Source organism: Macrobrachium rosenbergii, chromosome 11, assembly GCF_040412425.1.
Source record: "Macrobrachium rosenbergii isolate ZJJX-2024 chromosome 11, ASM4041242v1, whole genome shotgun sequence".
NCBI classification, from domain to species: domain Eukaryota; kingdom Metazoa; phylum Arthropoda; class Malacostraca; order Decapoda; family Palaemonidae; genus Macrobrachium; species Macrobrachium rosenbergii.
The window spans coordinates 21873609-21887134 of NC_089751.1; the positions used below are offsets into that span (position 1 = coordinate 21873609).

The 13526-nt window shown below is 34.2% G+C and overlaps 1 long non-coding RNA gene across 1 annotated transcript in view; it reads right to left on the reverse strand.

Moving 5' to 3' along the window:
- Positions 1 to 572: 572 nt before the first annotated feature.
- The window catches only part of LOC136843571 (uncharacterized), a 436472-nt gene continuing 423518 nt past the window's right edge, over positions 573 to 13526 (reverse strand). The window contains exons 4-5 of the long non-coding RNA XR_010854590.1: positions 975 to 1257; positions 573 to 736 (exon numbers count right to left, since the gene is read on the reverse strand). This is a non-coding gene — a long non-coding RNA (uncharacterized lncRNA). The remainder of the gene's footprint in view (positions 737 to 974; positions 1258 to 13526) is intronic.

The following is a 13526-nucleotide window of genomic DNA, read 5'->3' on the forward strand; positions in this document are numbered from 1 at the left end:
GTTCACTATACCTTCGGAATGACTTACACCCAAGGGAAGTTATAACTGATAAGTGCTTTGCAGCACTATCAATTATAATTTCCCTTGGGTGTAAGTTATTCCCGAGGTATGGAGAACTGATATTAAATACTGTTTGTGAATAAATAAATATATATATATATATATATATATATATATATATATATATATATAAATACTGAATATATTATGTATATATACATGTACACACACACACACACACACACACATATATATATATATATATATATATATATATATATATATATATATATATGTATATATGTGTATGTATATATATATATATATATATATATATATATATATATATATATATATATATATATATATATTCTTACAGTGCTGGCTGCAACTGTAGTTCTTAACTTGCTGTGGATGCTTTTGACTGGGGATCAACATGACGTAATACAAAAGTAAGTTACCTAAATGAGATTTCAATTAGGGGAAGGACTCAGTAGAGAAATTCCAAGTCAAAATTAATTACATGTATATAATTACATTACTCAGAAGAATTAATTACAGACAGCCGTGGACGCTAGGCTCTTGGCACTTTGAAGTTAAAATACACAATAGAAAAATTTAAGAGTGTCACTCAGTATAGAATAATGAGACATGAATAAAATCAGCTTGAAGGCTTGACTGATGGACGTGGGCACAGTGGAGGCAGATGGTTTTTGCAGCAGCACACACAACCTTTCTGCAAGCGTAGAGAAAGTACACGATCACTGGATAAGCCAAACACAATCTGAATATTACAGAGGGAGTTGCTGAAGACTTAAGGAGAATGACATCAATTTAAGGTCAGGCAAAGTTCTCTTAACTCTGATATATGGATACCGACAATTGATTCAGGGTCTTAAGCAAGATGCAAAGGGGAAAACGGAAACAGAATGAGAATAAGATAACTGACCGAAAACCTTTCAACCACACAGTACCTTAATTCCTGAGCGAAGATCCGTGAATGTAGCATAAATGGATTCTCTGCCGAGTGGCACTTGAATGGTCAAGCTATTGGCCACACAACGGATTGAGTGAGGCTCGGGTCACACTGGTTGAGTGTTTTGGCCAGTGTCCTGTCTGCTTCTGCTGTCGTTGACTTGGGGTCGAGCTTATATGACCTTAGCTTACTGCCAGTCTTGGGATGCTTCTATGGTGCACTATTCCCGTTATTTCCTTCTTCGGGCATTTCACGTGTATCCCCAAGAACTAAGGCGTTATCTGAAAGAAAGATCTTTCAGCCAGCGAGTCATTGAGATGGATTTAGAGTGACGTTTAAGGAAAGGCTTAGGAAGTGTACAAGGGAAGGGTGCTCAGACCCTATTGTCCAGTTTAAGGTGAAAAACAAGGAGTGGCGGAAAGCCTGTCTCCTTCGGCTCTGTATGTGGCTTAAAACATGGTGAACTGAGAAGTATGAATGAATACTTAGCAATATATATATATATATATATATATATATATATATATATATATATATATATACATATACACATACATACACATGCCTTTTCCTTTGGAGCGGGTGGCTCAAGAAGGTGCAGCTCTTCCACTTTTCACTGAGGTAACCTGAACTAAGGTTAAGCACCCAGTACCAAAAACGTAGGGCACAATATTTAGAAGAGAAGTCATATTGGTATTATTCATGTCAGCCGTTACCCTTAATTAATTAAAAACTGTCCTAAATATTTTGTTCTTCTAAAGTGTAAGGTTATGTTCACCTGGGTAAAATTTATTTTTGACTATAACGTACCCTTAATTATAATTTATGTAAAGGCAAGATGTTTGTGTTTTACTGTTAAAATCTGAACCTTTTGTAATACTGTACAGTTATTTCAGTAATTCTGAAGAGGACAAGTTGTGAAATTCCGTAAATTAGTTAGCTACGTTATTCTAGAACCCATGGTCAATGTCGAATCTATAGAGCAAGCAAAATTTTGGTAATTAATAAAGACAGCTTATCTCCTATAGCTTCGAATTAATGTAAAGTATACCGATGTAACTATACTGTATATCATGAAGAGTTAAATATTCAATATGCTGCTTTTCCATCATACCGAGTAGATTATTGTAAGCCATTTCTATGTCTACAAGCCGGTCGATATCTATTAATCTGAATGTATGCGCATTTTGGTTATTTGGCGTATTTTATTTTGCTAAAAAGATGTCGCATTTTATCTAATATAAATTCAGTCAGAGTTGTGGAGATCATTATTTTACTGCAGATATGCACCTTACACCCGGAATGGTAATAATTATAATTTTATGTGGAGTAATTCATTTCAGTGAAAGACAGTTCATTTTCAGAAAATTATATGTTGACACTGGTAATGCAGTGTTTCGTGAGTCGTCTTAATTTATTTTATAATTCATGAGTTATTGAAAGTACGACTTAGGACTATTTCAGATACTGTATATCTGTATATTTAAGTATACCTGTATATTTAGGTGTGTTGTAGAATCTTAACAAATTGTTAATCTTCTTTTGTCAATGTTTTTACTTTCCTCTGAAGCGCTAATTACTAAACAGCAAATCACATTTACTTTAGATTCACTATAAGCTACTTTACTAATCCACTTATTCACATATGGTAAATATGGTATATTTCATTCATTTAAACAAAATTCTTTCTATTATCTCACCTGCTTCATTCTCCCATCATCAACTTATCTATTAAGAAAAGGCCAACCTCATTTTTTCAATGGTTTTACTTTTCCCCTGATCTAAAAAACTTACGGAAGCCAGTCCAACTGATTTCATTATCATTGCTTAATAACTGACATACTTCATTCTATCAAGGCACTTGCTTCCACCTCACATCAATTTTAGTTCATTTTCAAAAATCCAACTTTCCTATCTTACATCGAAGCTTTATTCTCATAGCATTCACCCCATTTATAGGTCTGCTTCTTCCATTCCATTCCTTACTGAATCTCACATCGTACTTCAGTAACATATGCAAAATGATTAATTTTAATTTTCAACTTTCATGTAATCTGTATGTCTCTCACTTCTATTTTAAGCTTGCTTTATATATCATTAACGTCACAATTACTTCATTCTAACATCCGGATTATTTCATGATTATATATTCAAATTTTCCTTCATTCTCATTTCTTACTTTATTCTCATATTGCATTTACCAAATTATCAAGTCTACCGCCCTCCACATGCTGTAAAAGTGCCTCAACCGTATTTAATTTGCATTTACTATTGCTGTAAATGCATCCAATATGTCTACGTGAATGACACTGCATGTTCTTAGAGAGCTGACGTAAGCTAGAGCGTCTCAGCAGATGTCCTCATTAATTCTAACGAGTTAGCAATCATTACAAAGTATCATGAATCTATACCGGATTGGCCTCTTGCTGATGAAGTGCACCTAATTGTAGACATTGTTCGTTTCATGCTTTGCCTAATTATGGCACATTATTAGGCCATTCACAGCGCATTACGCAACAAAGAATAAATACAACGTCCGAATGATACATACTGATAAGAGAGCAAACACGTTTTAAATCAATCCAGGAATAATTTATAATTCCACACGAAACTCTTGGTTTAATTATGCTTCAAGATTGCCGTTAAGCTTGGAAAGAATGCTGACATTAAGCTGTTATTTTTGCACACATATTACTTAAAAACAAATCAATAACTTAACCAAACACACACACACACATATATGACTGTGTGTGTGTGTGTGTGTGTGTGTGTGTGTGTGTGTGTGTGTGTGTGTGTGTGTGTGAGAGAGAGAGAGAGAGAGAGAGTCAGGTTAACCTATGTACTAAGGCCTGGTGCTGTGGCGGAAGAAATTAATCCTGTATAAGCTGCCCTAGGAAGAGCCTATTGTTTGGTGAACTATTACACAGCAATCCTAAAGGTAGATGAGTGCCTTGCAAGGGTGTCAGACGCTCATCACTTGCCGCTGGAACCACCTCAGCTCTTGGTAAATTTATCCCAGAATTTGGCAGTCACGATGCCACCTAATGAACATAAGTCCGAAATTCAAATAAAATTCGTTAACACATTCTTTAGATATCTTGTTATATTTCAGTGACCTTTGCGGAGGTACACTCTTATATCAGACCTCTGATTTATTGACGTAAACTTCCTCACTGAGTGCGCACTGCCGTCGTATGAGGGTTCTGAAATGACGGATGCTTCAATCTAGCGTTTGACTGGGGTCTTTTTCCATATTGGCTTTAAGAAAACATTAATGGGCATCTTGCACTTTTCCATTTCCTAGTCTGTTCTGTTATGCTTTCCTTCCTAAAAGTATTAAGGATTTTACCAGAAAAACATGCAATAGTTATGCCTATTTCAAGCTAAAAAAAAAAAAAAAAACTTAGAATTAATATGACCATGACATCTTATAATTAACTACCTTTTGGCTGCCTGGAAAAAAAATCACATATTCCTCAATAAAACACTGAAGATATTCATCAATCATAAGTATTTAGCTTAGAAAAACGCTTACAATAAAAACAATATTACCAACAAATGTTAGTCGCTGGAATCCATCCCGATAATGGAAGTCATTACTGTTCATGATAAATTCCCCGATCCTCTCCTGGATAAAACTGATCTCATTTATCTTCATACCAGGAGCAATTTCGTTTAAAGCCTTGACGCTCGGGTGTGTGCAGGTGTACGCACTACAGGGGAGAGAGAGAGAGAGAGAGAGAGAGAGAGAGAGCACAGGTTGTTTAAAAAATATGGATTAAAATTACAATAAGAAAATTTATTCCCATAAGCTTCCCTCTTACAAAAGGTCACTGCAGCATGAGCGAGACACGACAGAATTGAATGGTTTCCATTACGGATGCCAAATTTAGGACAGAATTATTTTACGTACCAAACGTCTCAAGCGCGGGCAAATGGAAAAGGGAAAGAAAGTAATGAATATAATCGAGTAAATTAAACTAAAAAGGTGAATGTACCACTTTTTCCTAACTGTTCTGAGAACACCTTTACCTCCTAGATTAAGTTACTTACCACAAGATAATCTATTTCATTATATCAGTCGATTAGCTCATTTATTTACTAATTTCCACCAAAGTATCCTCATTAGCGTACGGTATTTCCACTAATCGCCGTGAAATTGATCTCAGCAAAATTGCGCGTAATTAGAACAAGAACACTGGATAAGCCTTATATTCAGTTTTGATAAATGCTCTTTGCTTGGCTGGAGAAGAATAGGAGCAATAAGGAAAGATTCTGTAACTCGGTGCTTAACCACTCACGGTTAGGGTGAGGGAACATTGCCCTAAATAGCGCAGCATGCAATGATAAGAGCATGCATACATATACCTGTACAGATATACATACGTACACACACACACACACACACACACACACATATATATATATATATATATATATATATATATATATATATATATATATATAAATCTGCAAATATAATTTAACATCAGATTCACTATACCTTGGGAACTTACAGCCAGTGGGATATATAACTGATAAGTGCGTCTGCCCTGCTACGATTCTAGTTCTGGTTTAGAAAAAGGGATACGGCGGTCAGTTTGACCATTCGGCTTATTAACTATAATTCCCCTTCGGTGGAATTTATTTTCAAGGTACAATGTATTACAGTAGATATTAAGCGATATTCGTGAGTTCTATTTGTATAAATAATAACATTTTATATACCCATACACACAAATATATATATACAGTATATATATATATATATATATATATATATATATATATATATATATATATATATTTTAGCTTAATGATAAATAATATTGCCAAGACCAGGAAAGAACATTCTTTATTGTACAAGCTTTCGAGGTATAAAACCTCATCATCAGGCTGAAAAAACCGACAAGGATGAGAATCAATAAAATTACAATAAAATGAATTGTCATAATAAATCTTCAGCAAAAATACTAACGAAATATATAAAATGAACAAGTAAATACAAACTAAAAGGGTGAGACGTAAAATAACGAAAAATTAAAAACACAAACATAAAAATATGAAAATAAAACTAAAGTGAAATGTAAACAAACTACCACTCACAAAGTAAAATATTTAACGACCTAATTGAGTACCTACTATGAAATTACACGATAGCTAGTTGAATACCAGACGAGTTGTTGTTCAATTCCGGCTTCATCTTTTTAATAGTCAGCGACTCTGAAATTAAAAGGTCCAGTCTATTTGAACAAAAGACAGTACCCGAAAATCCAGGTCAGTGAAAGGATGGTGTTGTGTTAAACTGTGTTCTCTAATGGCAGAAAAGGGTGGTTTGGAAAGGGGGAAACCTAGTTCTAATAGAAAGACCTCTGTGTTCCAAAATTCTGTGTCTGAGCCAGCGGGAACTAGATCCCACGTATCGCAGACCACACTGCGAACAAGTGAACAAGTAAACGACACAGGAATTAAGGTCCACAGGCAGAGTAGGCTTCTCTCTCAAAAGTGATCTTATTGTAAAAGGATTACAGAAAACAAACCGGAAACTGATCTGAGGGAAACAACGCTTAAGTATTTCTTGCAACTTTTTCGGACCATATAGCTACTATGACCAAGGTAAGGTAATTTAATGTACTTTACATCTTTACTAGCAGTACTGTACACCGGTCTGGGACAAAACTTTTCATTTAAAAATTTTTTTCAGAACTTTGTAAAATACAAAAATGGGATATGAGTTTTCAGAAAAATAATTCTGGAGGAAAACCATATCTTGAATAAATAAATTAAAATCACAACAAACATTGTAGGCTCTATTAATCAAAGTGCGTATTGAGTTCATCTTATACAACTTTGGCGAAAAAAACTGAGGTAATTCAATCCCAAGCCAGTAAAAGTACTTTTCCTATAAACAGAGGTCTCAAATTTGCCACTATTTCTGTATACCTGTACATCTAAAAATGACAACTTATTATCCTGTTCCGTCTCACAAGTAAAAGAAATGTTAGGGTGACGAGAATTAAAATATTCAAAAACAAATCAACATGTGATAATTCCTTAAACACAAGGAAAGTATCATCTACATACCTACAGTAATACAAAGGTTTGAAAGCACTAGGGCATTCAGACATCCAAATCCTTTCACAATAACCCATGAAGCAATCCGCATATACAGGTCCAAGGGAATTTCCATAGCTACTCCATCTATTTGATTATATAATTTACCATCAAAAGTAAAAATGCCATCAGCAGTTGCTAAATGTAATAATTTTTGCAAGTCTATTTTATTAAGTCCAAACACTGATAAATGGTTTTCATATATTATTAAGAATAATGTCAGGTTGTTTCTTTTAATGGGATATTGGTGAAAAGAGAGGTTACATCGAAACTAGCCATTACAACATCTTGGTTAAAATTGAAAGAGCATAATTCTTTAACAAATTTGGAAGAATTAGATATGTTAAAATTCACCTAAAGTTAGAGGGTTTAAAATTGGAACCAAAAACTTGGACAGGTTATAACTAAAAGTACCAATTGAGGAAATAATAGGTCTTAAAGGGCTCAGACACAGAATTTTGGAACAGAGGTCTTTCTATTAGAACTAGGTTTCCCCTTTCCAAACCACCCTTTTCTGCCATTAGAGAACACAGTTTAACACAACACCATCCTTTCACTGACCTGGATTTTCGGGTACTGTCTTTTGTTCAAATAGACTGGACCTTTTAATTTCAGAGTCGCTGACTATTAAAAAGATGAAGCCGGAATTGAACAACAACTCGTCTGGTATTCAACTAGCTATCGTGTAATTTCATAGTAGGTACTCAATTAGGTCGTTAAATATTTTACTTTGTGAGTGGTAGTTTGTTTACATTTCACTTTAGTTTTATTTTCATATTTTTATGTTTGTGTTTTTAATTTTTCGTTATTTTACGTCTCACCCTTTTAGTTTGTATTTACTTGTTCATTTTATATATTTCGTTAGTATTTTTGCTGAAGATTTATTATGACAATTCATTTTATTGTAATTTTATTGATTCTCATCCTTGTCGGTTTTTTCAGCCTGATGATGAGGTTTTATACCTCGAAAGCTTGTACAATAAAGAATGTTCTTCCTGGTCTTGGCAATATTATTTATCATTAAGCTAAGATTTCCAAGTAGCCGCCTAATTACCGAGACTATATATATATATATATATATATATATATATATATATATATATATATATATATATACTGTATATATATATATATATATATATAAACATTTTTGCATGTGGGTATATATTTAACACACACCATGTATATATGTATACGAATATATGTGTATGTTTATTTTATATATAAATTATATATATATAATATACATATATACATATACATACATATATATATATATATAAATATATATATATATATATATATATATATATATACATACATACAATTTAGAGAGAGAGAGAGAGAGAGAGAGAGAGAGAGAGAGAGAGAGAGAGAGAGAGAGAGAGAGAGAGAGATGTATATATTGGCTCAATTTCTTACAAAGCTGAGCTGCAACATTTCAGCAATGTTCTGTTAAGTCTCGTTGACTGTACTGAGTCTCAACCACAGTAGAACAGGTCATGGAACTAACATCATCATCTCAAATGACTTGCTTGGGACATATATATATATATATATATATATATATATAATAATGTATATACATAACATATACATATAACATATATATATACATACATATATAATATATAGAATTATATATATACATACACACAAACTATATATATATATATATATATATATAGAGAGAGAGAGAGAGAGAGAGAGAGAGAGAGAGAGAGAGAGAGAGAGAGAGAGAGAGAGAGAGAAAAACGCCTATCTCTTGGCCCATTTTTACTTTTCCTTTCGCATATTCCTATCTCAATTTTTATTCATATCATTGTTCATTTGCCAATTTATCAATTTTGACAAGCACAGAGCGTCGGCCTCACAGGTCCCAGTGCTTGGCCTTTGGCCTAAATTCTATATTCAAATCAATTTAATTTCCTGTATATACTGCTTTTGTTCCGTTCCCAAATCTAAATCATGTAATAAGTGTCATTCACCGTTAATCCTTCAGCCCTTTTCTTTAACTGGAAGCTGAGCACACTGGACTACAAGCCTCGCGTGTGTGATTATTACAGACGTCCTTAGGGAATAAAGAACCTAAAGTATAATTAATTAAAACAAATAAAACCTTGTGTCTGAAAATGGAGTTCATCCTACCGAAGGAAGAGATATACGCAAGTAATTCTGACACGCCTCCGAGTAGGCGAATCTTGTCTAACACACGGACACCTAATGAATATTCCACATAACCTTGCTCCTGAACGTTCTGAGTGTAAAGTAACGATAACAATTAAACATCAGTTGTGTGAATGTCCAAAGAGTAATCAGTAGCGGTTATCAAGTTTTGGAAATATATCGATCAGTGAAATTTTTGTTAGAAACTTCAACATTTGCTATTAATACAGTTAATAACTTTTAGGAAAATTGTAATTTAATTAACAAACTATGTATGTATATATATATATATATGTATGTATGTATGTATGTATGTATGTATGTATGTATGTATGTATGTATGTATGTATATATATATAAGTAAAACCAAATCTTCCGGGCTAGCCATGTAAGAGCTGATAATAAAAATAATAACAACAATAATTACTATCTATGGGATGGACATCATTCCTCCCATCTGTTCAACAAAAATAAGGACATAACGCAGTGGTATGTTGTTTACCATTCTGGGTAAGGGATCCGGTACTGTCCAGTTTAGTAACTGCACGTTAGCCTAATGCCGAGACCTGCAACCGAGAATCCCATTTCTCCAGTAAATATATCATGGATGACATAACACAAATAATTAAAGCATATTGGCATTATCCTTGCCCGCTCCAACACAGTCATCAAAGAAGAAAGCATTGAACAAGACAGTTAATCTCCATGCTAGACGCTCCGGTGTATGGCTTATGCAGTGAGAAATTAGTAGAAAGTAGATAGTTATGGAGCATACGTTCTGCAAATCCCTGGGATGTATCTGATATGTAAGTACGATGTACTGTATTATTCCAGAGGGTTGACACTGGCCCATGTTATCTGGCTCAACTGCGCGCCAGTACCTGACCAATCATCAAAGTGAATGATGGACGCCGCTGCTTCAGCTATGCCCACGGTTAGCGATATATCCTTTGAATGGGCAAGAAGCCTGACATTACACCTAACTGAGAAATATAGGAAACATCCCTGCCTATGGCAGGTAAAATATAATAGCTACAAAAAAAAAAAAAAATCTAAAACCAAGAGCATAGAATGAACTATACTTGTCAGTGAAGGAAATCAATGCTAAATACACCCTTGGAACAATCAAGAAAAAACTGAACACCTTGCGTAGCCAAAACAATACGGAATTAAAGATGATAGTGACATCCAAGAAGTCAGGCGCTGGCACTGATGACATATATTAACCCAAACTATGGTGCTTCAAATATCTTGAATTTCTCAGTGATGGAGAAATTCAGACGCTCCAGAAACGGTGAGTGTATACCTGAATTGGTTAAAGATGTTCAGCTTGAAATATTTACATAAACTTGCAACATCCTTTTCCTACTATATTTATAATGACGCCGCTTTAATTAAGATAAGACATTTATTATGTGTGCGTGACATTTACATTATAATTTTTACATGTGTTTTATTAACCACAAAGCATTACACAAGTCACTTAATGACAGCTGTACTGTAATACAGCAGTACACTGTAACGCATACACCAGCAAACGAAAATAAAGGTAGCATAATGAGAGATAAGGATATGGGAGAACTTAAGGGGGTCAGTACAGTGGGAACGGGCAAACTGCCGGTCGGTGGTCTCTGCCATACTTCACCACCATCCCTCGAAACTGCCGGGGTGCGTGGTCCAGCACCATAGGTGGCCACTGTCTTTTTCTCCAACGATATACATTTCCTTTTTCCTTGCTGGCTATCTCTGACTCGCCAGTACTCGCTGTTATCATCCTTTATCTCCTACTGACGGGTGCCTTAGGACTTAAAGAGGTTTGCAACCTCGTCTGTTAACCTTTCATTTCACATATACCATATCACTGGCATATCCATATATCATAATAAAGAGTTTCACATAATATATATATATATATATATATATATATATATATATATATATATATATATATATATATATATATCCTTTACTCACCTACTTATCAAAAAATTACTTACTGGCTGCTTTATGAGCAAGAGCCCGTGCTGGCATAAAGCCAGCTTAATCAATAACAACAACAACAGCACAAGCAATCGTCGCACCTTCAACTTACAGAAGTCATACCACTGATAGCGCTCTTATGAAGGTAAATAAGGATAAATATCACCTCTATCACTTATAGAAGTCAAATCCACTGCTCGCATCTTAATCGATGTCATAAATGTCCTTGCAAACGAACTCCACCTGTCTGTCTCTCACAGTATTCTTCATTTGATTATATGTATACACTAGTAAAATATGTTGTTTTTTAAGTAAATAAGCTATTCTTAAAGATAAATCTAATTTATACATGTCTTATCAGAGATAAATCCCTTTATAGTTCATTAAAACAAATTCTATAGAACGAGATATTTGTATCCAGACTTGAATTCAACAATTCAAATAAGTTCAGGCAGGACTACTCTGTCCTGAAAGAAAACTAAAAAAAAAAAAAAAAAAAAAAAATCCAAAAACGAATTAGTACACTAGTCATTCAAATAATTTACTTTTTTTTTTCAAGCGACAAGCGCATTGCGAGATATTACTGATTAAAAAACGTGAAATAAGGCTGGGAGTTTCCAAGTTTAGAAACGGAGAATGTGGAGCGGTGACCCAGAAAACTTCCTCGCGAGGTCAGTATCTCCAAATTGAATTTGAAGGAAAGAAAACTTTATGTATACAACATGAGTTTACATATTTTCATCGTATTTTCATGCAGATGAAAAAAACTTTTACAGTATAACCTAAATTCTCAAAACAAACTGTAAAAGCATCCCAACTATACAAATTCGCTGTAGTACCAATGTATAAGCTGAGATAAATAACATTTTCATTTTATGCACTGAAATTCCCTATCTGTATATCAACAAACACCCAAGACAGCTGGGGCCTTAGATGCACATGGGCTTTTCCAGTAAGCATTTTTAAAGATATAAATATAAGGAATGGTGGTAGGATGAAAGAAGAGGTGAGTCACATGGCAGGTGAAGCAAGGAAGGTAGCAGGGTGCGTGCAAAAGACTGGGGAAAGACGTGAGGAATCTATGGAAGACAATGTGGAAACGTATTATAGAACTCTATATCCAATTCTCTTTTCTGGAAGTGAGGATGCTGAATGAAAGAAAGAGGTGAGTAATGTGGAGGCTATTGTAACCAACTGTTTTTGCGGAATGTAAGGTGCAAAAAAAAATTAACTGGGTGAGAAATGTGGAGATATGTACAAGTTGTGAAAAGGTCAGCATGAGTGAAGCGATGGATCAGGGTATTTTAAGATGATTCGGTTATGTGGAAAGAATGGACGATGGCAGGATAGTGAAAAGAATGCAAAATTCAGAAGTGGTGCAGGGTGGGTGGAAAGCAAGACCTAAAAAGGATTCAATATATGCCATGAGAAAATGGAAAGGAAGGCCTTAATATTCAAGAACTTCCGAGAGCAAGACAGGGAGCTTGACATGTACAAGGTTTGACAAACTGCTGATGAGCTATTTTTATACTTGGCGTATAAAGTGACTCATGTCGAAGCTGCATCTATGATCCAACAGTTGAAGTATGAATGTAATGTAGCCGTGATGCTGTTGGTTTTTCCTCGAGACATTCCATGATAGGAAATGGCTTCAAGTTGAATAAAATATATATATATATATATATATATATATATATATATATATATATATATATATATATATATATATATATATATATAATATATATATATATATATATATATATATATATATATATATATGTAGAATCTACTGGTCACTTTTACCAGACACATATGTAATTCTAATAGCCAGGTCGGCAACGTGACCTCCTTGTGGTTAAGGTGACCTGGGTTCGTCTCCCGCGACCGGCAGATCACAAGTCTCTTCAATTTTTTGTGTTTGGATGTCACGGCTTCGTAGTTACAAGCATATCCAAAATAGCGCGAAGAATTCGAGAAGTTAAGAGGGCATTGTGGCTATTAGAATTACACACACACACACACACACACACACACATATATATATATATATATATATATATATATATATATATATATATATGTATATATATACATATATATGTGTGTATATTTATATTTATGTATGCAGACACACACACACACACGTATATTAAAAACAAACATAATACTGAGGGTGATAGCCGCGGGTTACTATTTAAGGCCAAGCAAATTGAATGATGTCATAGTAATGACACGGCAGCCTTATTCGGAAAAGTGCATAACGTAAAAACTTCTCCAAAACGCTTCA